The sequence below is a fragment of the Lagopus muta genome, chromosome 2 (genome assembly GCF_023343835.1).
Source record: "Lagopus muta isolate bLagMut1 chromosome 2, bLagMut1 primary, whole genome shotgun sequence".
Classification (NCBI taxonomy): Eukaryota; Metazoa; Chordata; class Aves; order Galliformes; family Phasianidae; genus Lagopus; species Lagopus muta.
Window position 1 is genome coordinate 74,180,750 of NC_064434.1, and position 12,065 is coordinate 74,192,814.

At 38.6% G+C, this 12,065-nt stretch overlaps 1 protein-coding gene across 1 annotated transcript in view; it reads right to left on the minus strand.

The window, feature by feature from the left end:
- The window catches only part of GREM2 (gremlin 2, DAN family BMP antagonist), a 47,458-nt gene that overhangs the window by 8,773 nt on the left and 26,620 nt on the right, over nt 1-12,065 (minus strand). The window lies entirely within an intron of this gene.

Genomic DNA, 12,065 nt, shown 5'->3' on the forward strand with positions numbered 1-12,065 from the left:
TTATCACAAAGAGGTCAGGGCCCTGTTGAAATGCCCCTCTCCTCTTTCTCCTGTAGGAAAGCTAATGCTTTGATCACTGAACCACCGTCTTTGCAGAAGCTTCAGCCAGAAAGGTTTCCTTCTTTTCTGTGAAATCCTGGGCCAAACAGCTGGGCAAATTCCTGGCTAGGAAAGGCTCAGCAGACTTCTGCCAACTCAGTCACTGCTCATCTGTGGAGACGGGGGAGAGGGAAGGGAATAGTACGCTACACAAGGTAAACTCCCATTTGCCTCTTCAGATCTAAAGTCCCTACCTAGCCTAGTTCCAGGCAGAGGAGTGAGAGGTGTCCAAAAGTATATTTTCATCATTTTGAATTGCTTCTGGTGTTTCTCAGGGCTTACAGCACATACAGCCCTTCATACACTGTGTTTGTGGGAGGCCGAAAACTTGATAGATTTATTCTTCCAACAGGAGGAAACGCTTAAATACAACACAGGGGACTTCATTACTGCAAGGTTTCCTAGGCAAATAGCTTAAGAAGGTTTGTAAACATGAGAGAGTTCAGTATTTACTTTAGATGTTAAGGAATAGGCTAGAGCATAAGCCAGTTGCTAAGCTAAAATAAGCAGCCAATTGGCAAAAGTATTTTTTCCAATAGTTGTCTATTAGAATTTCTTGTTCTGTGGAGCATATCTTAGCAGCTCCTGGATTTTCATCAACAACTTGTTGATTCAGTTTAGTAATGTGTCTAAATGTGCATGTATGACATCAGAGCAAAAGTACTGCATTTCCTCATCAAGCCAATGTTCACAACTCATTTGACTGTTTATTTAATTTTGTTGTCCCAGGAAAGGGAGAGCAGAGTATTTCTAGGGTGCCAGAAGTGAGTGCAGCCCAGAAGCTTTATGTTCAGAGGTTAGGGACACTTCAACTCTTTCTAAAAGTGCTCTGCTTACCTTTGTTCTGAAAAGACAGTATTTATGCAACAGTATGCAGATGAAAGAGTCACCCCTCTTTTCCCAGTATAGTTTCAAGTCCTTTCGAGTAGTGTTTTTTTTTTTCTCCTTTAGAATGATGCCAAGAAAGCAAATACTATCACACCAATAAATATAGATATATCTAACACTGTAGTGCAGACATTTGAGATTTTGCATTAGGTAGTTCTAAGATAAACACACACCATTTTCCAAATAAAGACACCAACAGATCAAAAATGTGTTTGTGGTGAAGATTCAAGACATCAACAAGGCAGAGTTAACGTATTTAAGCTCTGGATAGATAAAGAGGAGGAAAAGTACCAGATTAAGTGGAATATGTTTTAGATAATTTTCTAAGTTTATAAGATCTCAAGGTCAGACTTTGACTAAATTTTAAGGGGAGAAGTTGGAAGTGCTGAAGGAAAGTGCTTATCCTAGAGCTGTGAGTGGAAGATGCTCTGATGCAAACATCAAATATCACCAGACTGCATGCTTGAAATGGACACCAGAGTTCCTAAAACCCAAATGAGCAAATTCATCTGTAAGTATGCCAAGTGACCACTGACATCCATGGTAGCCATGGGTTCTTTAAATCAGTGGCCTATTTTTGCACTGCTTAGCATTCAGCACGCAAGTCCAGAAGGTTTGTCCAGATCCTTCAAATGAATCAAGACTAGACTTGGATTTCATCACAGGTATTGTCGCCAAGAGCCCTGGATGTCAACCACCGCAGCCAGGCCAAACTCTAATCGGGTAATTAGTTTCACTTGAATGCAGTGTTCCATGTTTCCTCCCAAACTGTTCTCATGTTATTCTACACTGATGGCTGCTTTTCAGTAGTAGATAAAAAAATGTGTGCCCACTGTTTTGTGCTTTAGATAGAAAAGGGAGGGAATAAAACAGGAGTTATGAGCCGACATTCTCTAGAAAAAGACATGCCAGGATGCCTTATGCCAGCATTCCTCAGACAATCTCTTCTACTTCTTTTCTATATGCAGGGACACAAAGTAAATGCTCCAGCTCTACTGTCCTTCAGGGAAGGAGTCCAGTCCTTTTCAGCAGGGATATACCTCTCCAGTTTCATTTATCTTACCCTGACATGGAAGAGAAAGGTAAAAATCCAGAGACATGTCAAAAAGAGATGCACACTTTCCCACACCTCTTTCCTAGCAAAACTCTGTCTTACCACACCCACAATTTTCCATTACCAAATGCAAGTTAAAAGACAACTTCCTTTGCATGTTAAGAATGGGTTTGAGCAGAAATCCTACACAGGAATTCTATAATGCTGACAGAAGTAGGAACTTGAAATTTATAATGTGGAAAAATGTTATAGTAGCTTTATAATTTCTGAAATAGTTTTATGTAGGCATGGGAAGCAATTCAACAGAATAAATAGGATTTATTCACTAAGTCTATGTTTATAACTAATAAAGCATTATTAATCAAAGCCACTATTGTACAATTATAAACCAAACTCTGCAGTACACATTAGCAAGTACTTCTACAGACACTCAGGAACACAACGCCTATTTCTGTCATTGATCTCTACCAAATTTGAACTTTCTGATATGTACAGAGAGCACATTACTCTGGTTTACACCAGCTAGTCAAACGTGCATCCTCTCAGATCATGGAATTTCTAATCGCAGGGCTGCCCCTTACTAACCGACAAATCACTCCTTCCTAAACCCTGGCACACAAACCCCTATTCAAGCCAGTAAGGGTGCAAACAAGGTCACCTGATGCCAGGAACACACCATGGACTACATATGTTTTAAGTAATCACATGCAAAGAAAAAAGAAACTTCACTGTTCTCAGAGAAACAGAACATTCTGGCACACTCAGCCCAAATGAAAGGCAGCATGCTGAACGCTGCCTGTCCACAAACAGAACAAAAAGAGAAGAAACAGAAACATTCTGGTTTCTGGCAAGAACAGAGCAGTTATGTCCTTCCTCAATATCAAGGAATTATATAGCAGGTGGTCTTAAGAGTTGAAAGCTGCTAACACGTGTGCAAATGCCAGCCTGGGTCATCATTCCCGCAGCACTGAGGGGCTTCTCACGTCAGAGCTGATGGAAGCTGCTGTGTGATGGTTTTCAACTCCTTCAGGAGTTTCTGCCAGCTGCTGCAAGGCCTCTGTTACCCTCCCCCCACCACTTCCTTTTTTCAGTCTGTGAGCTGGTGCAGAAAATAACTTAATCTTATACTAGACATGAAACAGGGCCTAGCTGCATTAGCATTTCACATGTTAAGCTTTTATCTCTTTTAGATAAGGAAATCAGCATAAAACATGAGTTCACAGGCTCCTGAAACCTGTCATGCTGAAGCAGAGCTGTAAGGTACATAGGAGTCTACAAAATCCTTGGCCAAGGAAGCAGGAATGCCAAGACCCAGCTCTGTAATCCAAAGAGGTCAGGGCACGCAGCTAGGAGGGGAAGACCCACGACTGCTGTGTCTGCCTTCAGCTTTATTTCTTGTTTGTATCCAATTACTGTGTAACATAAAATATCTACTAAGTCAGGCTCCCTCCTGCATACCATTCTTCTGGCCCTATAACTCAACGCATTCTTGAAAACTATCCAGCTCTGGAGCAGGACAGGCAGTAGTGTAGCCCCCAAAATAACCTATAGTTTTGCCATTACGGCACTTCCCTAGGAATTAGAGCAATGGCTTTGACCTCAGAATTCAAGCGCATCATTTTGGGAAGTCCACCAACAGAACAGGGAGCTATGGTCCCTGAAAGACAAGAGAGGAAGCAATGACAGCACCCATCCATACCAAGTGACTGCTCCAGAGTTTCGTTTAATGACTTCAATTTCTGAGCTTAGGATGAAGTTTCTTCTCCTGTTTCACAGATTGGCCTGTTTAATTAATCCTCAAATGATGAAAAAGAGAGACGGATGTAAGCAGAACCAGCAATTGTGAGATCCATTTTCTTGTTTAAGCATAGAACACCTACAAACCACCCAGCATTATCAGCTTGCCCAAAAATCAAGCTCTCTGATGCACTCATAAATACATTGGATTTAGTAACATAAACCTATTCCACCACCATCAAAAGTCAGGTGTAAGAGACAAAGGGAAAAAAGAACAACAGAAAGATGAAAACTCCAAATTCAGAGACACTTTAGTTTTTGAAAACTAAAATTGATAAGAGAAGAATTTGTCTTGGAAAATTGTGGTTTCTCTTCTACTAGCAGCAAAAGACAGGCAGTATAGCCTAAATGAAATCAAGTACAGTTTTGTGGCATGGTACATACACAGTCATGTGATTCTATGCATCACTCTTTTCCAACCTGCAAACTGTAGAGACTCAAAAGCTTTCCCTTGGGATCAGCTCTTTGCTGACCCTGGGACTCAAAGCTACGTTCTACTCCACCATTTACTTTATTATTATACCTAGTCAAAAAAGAACATGCACAAAACAACCATATGTTTATTAATGCAAGAACACTGTGTATATGTTCAGTTCTTAGCTGTTAAGATGTCACATAAGAAGTGTTCCTTGAAGATAAGCCAGGCAATAACTTTCCAAAGAACTAAAACGTGGCTTTAATGACTTATGTTGGAAGCAAGGAAATATCAGATTCTCTCCCAGGAAGTAAAAAATACTATTTATTTAATTTATCAGCGGTTAAGCATGATTCTAATAGTTAAGCATGATTCTAATAGTATAATATACAAATAAAGATGAAACAAATTAAGCACCTTTACGCAAGGGAAGCATTTGGTTCTAGCCTCTCCCCTTGTAGTATCCTTTGGAAATCATTGATCCTATGTCTCCAAACAACAGTAATAAATGATCACTGTATATCTTTCTTTCTCAAGAGGAAGGGACCTCTTAGTGATTGATCCCAATATTAACAGATTCTCACAGTTAAAATGCCAAGACTGAGAAAATTGACTGCAGAAGAACTGGAAGCAAGTTACAACAACAACAACAAAAAAACTAGAAAATTCTTTGGTTTTAGCAGTGAAGTTCTACCATGTACAAGCAATACTTTTAAAACATCACTTTTAAACATCACTGCACGCATCACCAAAGGGCATAACTGTTTCAAAACCAATAATTAAAGCCACTACAAGGAGAAGTCCACCCTCACCCTCTAATAACCTTCTATAGTGATTTGGGAGAAAACAATTGTATTGCACCATAGACCAGGGAGAAAATACTCTACTTCAAAATGAATAAGCTCCTTGCATCCTCACTGGCTGGCTTGGAGATCCTTCCTCCCCTTTATCCTTCCCTCTCCCTCTCACCACCACTTCTCTCCCAGAGAGGCTCAACATAGCTTATGTGCAATAACATAAAGGTGTGAAGGAAATAGGAAAGGTCTGCCCACAAACTGAATGCCTCAGGAATTGTTCTATTCTGACCAGGCTCTTGATTTGTTTCCAAAAAGAGAAGGTGCAGAAGGGTTTCACTGAGGCATAGTTGCATTCCTCAGGAGAGGTCAGCATTTCCCCTGCAACTTAGACATTCTTATCAAGACAGTTCCTGAAGATATTCAGTGTAACGCAACTAAAAAGACAGCACATAAGTACATAAAAGAGAAGTACAAAGAACAAAGACACTATGGGGCCTAGTGATATTAAGATAAAGCTAACTAAAAGCAACTCAGGCCATGTTACTAATTCCAGTTCTCACTATAGATTTTCTACAAATAAGAGTTTTATCTTAGATTTTCTCAGATAAATCTGGGAGATTAGAAGGATTCCTGGTGTGTGCATTCTGATATAAGAGGAATCAAGGATGCAATCAATTGCTGTTATCATATTCAGCAACATTCAATGTGTCAGATACATTATTTTTAGAATAGTAGCAATTATGAAGAAAATGTGAAGGTCTGTCTACACTAGGCATTAAACCCAATCATCTAGAACCATATTTTCTTCCTTTATAGTTTATCCTCTTTCTTATCTACATTTCTGCCACCAGAAATTCATGTTTATAACTATGATTTCCTTCCTTCAGGAACTTGGGACAAGCATATTAGAAGCAGGTTTGAATGCAGCTGCTCATTTCATCAGAGTTAAGAGATCACATTACTCTTGTGCTCCTCTTTGCACTGACACCTTGCCAGGCAGTATACTGATTTAAAGACTGTATTACCAATATATAGTATTAAGTTCTCCACACGCTCAATCTTCCTGATTTTGCACAGCTTCTAACCCTGGCCTTCAATTTTCTTTCTTTCTTTCTCCTATTTTTTTTTTTTTTAATAACAGTGTTAGTGTTAGAGGAGTTCAGAAAAGTCTACCCTTTTTTTAAAGGCAGGACAAGGATCTTGTGAGGACAGCCACTGAAAATTTCATTAGCTAAGATAGCAGCTTTTGGCTATTACAGTCAAGATGAGATCTAGAGTTCCAGGAGTCTGAAGAGTGACTAAAAAAAAAGTATTGCTGAAATCCACCCAGGTATTTTTCTTTGAAATACATTTTCCAATACTTCTATCTGTGATAAATATCAGTACTTACAAATATGTACACCATAATAATAATAAATCATACCTACTCTTAAAACACATTTATAAGAAATGCACTGCCTAAGGCAAGCATTCAACTAGAAGAAAATATTAAGGGAATTAGCATCTAGTTTTATTTTAAGGCTAAATTTTACCCAGGTATTTAACAGCAGCTAAGTTTCAGTTCCACAACTGCATCAGCATTGCTCAGTTTTACACGTGGAAAACTAAAATACAGATGAGGAAGAAAAGTGGCAACATATTTAAGAGTTAAGTCATCCTAAAACATTCAGGCAATGAAGCAATGGCATTTTTAGCAATCTGAACTAAGATGATAGAATACCAAAAGGTAACCAGACAAAGGCTTTTTGGAATATTGTTAGGATCAAATCTCCTAAATTTTTATTGCAATTTTAGCTTCAGGAACTTGCGGTTTTAGAGCGAACCACAGTCAAATGTCTGCCTGGTGAGCACATGTGAATTGTCCCAAGCAGAGTGAGATGTCCTACTCAGAAGTGTCTGTGTAGTCGTAAGTACTGGCAGCACATGCAACATGAGGGGAAAAAAGAGGGAGTGAGAGGAGGGAAAAACCCACAAAATAAAACCAGATTTCTGCTTACTGCCCATGAGGTTGATTTTCTTTCTCCCAACCTGGTTTTGGAGAATGCTACACTCAGGGGGTGGGAGGAATAAATAAATCTCCTTGGAGACAAGGAGAATAGCTTTTTGGAAAGCACTGAAAGCTAGCCCCACTATGAATCTAAAATTGTGTCTATTCATGAGTGAACTAGGTTGAAAAGATACTTGCTCTCCTTTTCAGTCTCTTCAGCTTTTCAGCATAAGATAAAGAGCCCCACATAGGCAAGTCATTTCTGTTTGGACATGAACATTTTGTCCAGCACGCAATAATAGCCTACATTTGACTTTATTCTTCTGTGCAGAAGGCAGCTGGTACACTCCCATTTGGCAGTGTTTCATTCGGGAGAAAACAGCAGACTTCTGCCCTTGGGAAATTAAAAGCTAAATAGGAAGAGAAGCAGTGGCTTGAGCAAATGTCTTCATCTGTGACCATCCCTCAGCCTTCTGGAAAAGAGAAGAGCCAACACAAGAATGGGGAACGTTCAGCACTTACATACAATAGCTCATTTCAAAGCTTCCTTGCTGGAGTATCGATACTACAAAAGACTATTTTGCAAGGAGTAGTCTCCATTATATTTTCGCTGTTTGCATTACAGCAGAAAATAGAACTCTCATCCAAGATCAGAGCTTGACTAAGCGGCACAGATTCAAAATGTTTGTAGTCTAACTTGGTGAGCAACATATGGTAGAATCAGAATAGAGCACAGGGGGGAAGTGAGTTACCAGAGGTCAGAAATTAACTGGGAACTGTTTCTAATGTATTTTAATCACATCATATGATACCAATACTATTCCTTTAGCTCATCAATCCAGATTTGTTATATAAGCATTTTCTTAAAAACATTATACCTTCTTATGTTAAAGTGGTTCTATATGAAAGTGCTGGATGCAGTTTCCCCGAATTTTGGTAGAAGAGATATGGGGTTAGGGGTTGTAATGCTTTGCATCTTCAAACAGTGTTCTCTGAGCACAAAGCTCACTTTCTAGCTCACAATGTGGGACAAAGCCATTAGTCTTCAATATGCACGCATTACTGTATTTGTCCCAGTTTCAGAGGAAGGCATCTGGATGAGGTATGTTCTGCAAGAAAATTGAGTTCGCTACCTTAAAACACCATAAAAGTGCTCATCAGAATTACTGTTTGCTTATCCTAATAGAAAAATGTAATTCTTTCTGAAAATCAATAGGTGGCATGGAATCTTGTACATGCAAAATACCACACTAATCAACAAAGTAAAATCTACTTTTCCACATTCAGTTATTTGCCTTCTGTCAAGCTCTCCATGCAAGATGTCCTCAGTTTCTGCATTGTGATTCTTAAGTAGTCCTGTTCACGTTTGAAAATCTAGAAGATTATTTATAGTCTAATATTGACATTATATAGTTTAATTAGCCAATATCTTATTTGTAGAGTTGAAACATGCAAATGATTCAAATAAGAATTGTTCTTATCTCAATATACAATGGGCTAGCCCTTCTACGAGGTAGTATGCAAATTCCCATACACACAAAATTTCAGACATGTATCTCATTACTTTACAATGTGCAGCTTGCAAGAAACTCTACAGTTCATTTTTTCATAAAGTTCTCCTTTAAAACAGCTTGAAGAGTTTTTCAATTACATTTTTTCTGAGCTTAAATTTGCTTGAAAAAGCCTCTGTTATGCTAATTTAAACTTATAACAATTCTGAGGACAGAAGACCTAATGGACAAATAAAACAACCAATAAGCCAATCCAGCCTGTTAGTCCCAGCCAGGTCTATGCCAGGCAAACGTAACTAAGTGTCATACCAGAATGATTACTTTCACAGAACAGCATTTTTTCTCCTCAATGATTCTCCCCAGTGGTTCTTCAGAGAACCTTTTTTGTTCTTTATTCTTTGGTTAATGATCAACACTGAATTACACATCTGACAATTCACCACAATTACAGTTTTTAATCCACCGACCAAATTTCAAACAACTCTGACAACAAGGCAGTTTTGAAACTTCTATTGCATTACACTGCGTTTTCTCTCAGGGTATAACAGGAAGGCATGGAAAGTATTTCAGATGAGAGAGGGGCAGACAAGTCAACGATATCGCTGTTTGGTACCCTAAGAGGCACGATTAGGACAGAGGACATTTAAGTTTACTATAGTGGACTGGCAAATCAAATACAGAATTTGTGAGCTCTAGCGGTCACATGTAATGCAAGATATATTCGAACAACAATGGGTCATGTCCAAGTTTTTACGGCATTCTCTTGCTCAGGGTGTAAGCTGGCCCAGCAGTTAAGAAAATCTTGTTTTTTGCATCATACATAGACAGAAGCCAGGTGAGAATGCATCACTGCTGAAGACAATATATGTTATTACCATTTCATTGATCCTGTAATATCTTGGATTCCTTTTTGTTCACAAACTTGAGGAGTTATGTTTTCTTGTCTTCCTAAGAACACCAGGGTTCTGCTTGGCTTGTTTTAATGCTTACTTACAGTCTGTGGATTAAGTGATGGTCCGTCAGAATCCCCGTTTAACTATACTTTTGTTTCAAATGTTTAACTCAGCTGTTCACTCAAACTCTCATGTGGGAAAATTCAGGTACAAGGCTGAAGTTCAACTGAAATTTTTGAGTGCTGAGAAGCACAGGAACCACATGCTCTGATGGCTGTTTGTGTATGTCTGTATATAAGCCCATAAATTATGATGAAGTTTGGAATTCAAAAACCTTAGCATTGTATGGCTTCTTGGCTATGGTACTACATATATCAACTGATGTCTTGGTCCATGTTCCTCAGTACAGAATCATTCTGATACTTAGTTTCAAGTTATTCTGTAAGTTAACTAAATAAATTTTCATTTATTCACTACAGTCTATTGATATTTACAAACTGACAATACTATTTACCAAAGATATAGCTGTCAGCTGAACAAAATAAAAATCACATCAGCTGATGCTCAACAACTGCTAAAAGTACAAAAATTTAAGGTGCTATAAAATCAGAAATGCAAATATAATTGTAATTAGATATGCTATGGTAATTTAAGTATTTAACAGCATTAAGCTTTTAAATTCCATTTTCTAGATACAATGGGAAACATATAGCATATGGAATGAAAGGACAAAGTACAGTTTATTCCTCATTACTGACAATATGTGTTGCTTAACCAGGAGCTGAATTTTCAGTGAAATTCTGCAGGATGACCTGCACTTCAGGAAAGTTTACATTCAAACACTGGAAACTTACCCTATCCTTCCTACTTCACACTGATGGCAACACATGGCTGTCCCACATCTATGTTCTTGTGGCTTTGATTCATGCACTGCTAAGTGATTCTCCCTCCAACATTGTCCTAAGAATGTAAATATTTGTTCTGTCTGTATTCTGGTTTACAGACTTGGCCCATTATTGAATATGAAGGTTGTAATTCAATCATAGAAAGATCTGTTGCCATGCATAAACTGGGATTTTATATTTTATGACTTAGGCTTTGCAGAGCAGACGTCTTGCTACTCACCTCCCCCTCTCCTTGCCCATGACTGAATTATGGTTCTCTAATTGAAGGCTAGTATTATTCTATTTCTCTTCTTCTACTGAGAGGAAGACCAGAGCTATCATTCTGAATACACACCAAGCCACAGGAGCCTGGATGAGATACTTTAATGACAAGTCCTCCTACACAGCACATTTGCAGTCTTTCTGCTAATTAATTTGATTTCCTTTGTCTGGACTAACATAATAACAGTAAGTTATGCTCATTTAAAGGAGGATTGTTAGCCTTTCAGTTCCCTTCAAGTGAGAAAGAAAGAAGAGTCAATAGACTGGAATCTGTGGGAGACTGACTTTGTCCTTGACTACACAACTGCTTATGTTTCCCCTTGACCAACACTTTGTCTCCAGGAGAACCTGAGACAGTCCTCTCATCAGAGGAAAGACTATAATCAAAATCAGATATTGTTGGTATGTGCATGGCAAGGCAGTCACAGTTACACTGAAGGGTTCTGTCTGCTATGTACTGGAGTCAGCATCTTTCTTCCTGGCAAATCATTTGGCATTTACTGTTCACAGCTCCTGACATCCACAGAGGGCTGAACAAACATATAATTAAAAACATCCAAGCTGGTTTCTTTAGACTTCCTTCATAGAATGAAAGGAGATTCAGCAATGTGCCACTGGTCAAGTAAAACAGAAGCAAAAATAATATTGGGAGCTAAAGTAGCAACTCATTATTTGGAAAGAGAGATCTTTATTCAGCAGGCTTTACAATGATTGGAACTGTGAAGCTGAACAGATCTCAAAGCTGAGCTGTCAGTCAGATACAGGATTTGGGAAATGGAGTGATGCATGACAAACAGATGAATTTGGATATGAAAATTCAGTCTTAAATCAAGTGGACATACCCAGTTTTAATACCCATAAAGAAAAGTGTCAAGGACTCATATATCATCTGTGTATAAATGGAATGGAATGAATGCACACATATCTTAATCATGGCAGAAGAGATGCTCCCTATGGCAGAAGAATAAGAGAGGAAGCCTACAGAGAAAATCCCTAATCTCTTTTGCTCACAAACCCAGAGAAAAGAGCCAGAACTCCCCTTCTGTAGGCTGTTTCAGGATCATTTCTAACCTTTTAACCAGAGATGCATTTATCATTTTGCAGAATCAAATAGGGAAGGATTCCAACTTCTGGATCTACTGGCCTCAGCTATTTTTTTTGGTCAATAGACATTGAGGAATCTTTACATAAACAAGCAAAAGATGAAAAGCACGTAGATGCTCTTTCTTAACTCAAAGTGACCCTGTTTTTTACCAGTGTTTGGCCATAAGCCATTCCTACTGCTTCACAACTGTTAGGTTTGAATATTTTTCCATTACTTTTATCCTAGATCTAACTTAGACAGCACTTCCCTGAATCCAGAAGAGAGAGATGGCTCTCCTGCTCACCTATGATGACCTCCTATTACTGCATAGAAGGAAAAAGATAACACGACTCCATTCCACATCACCGCTTAAT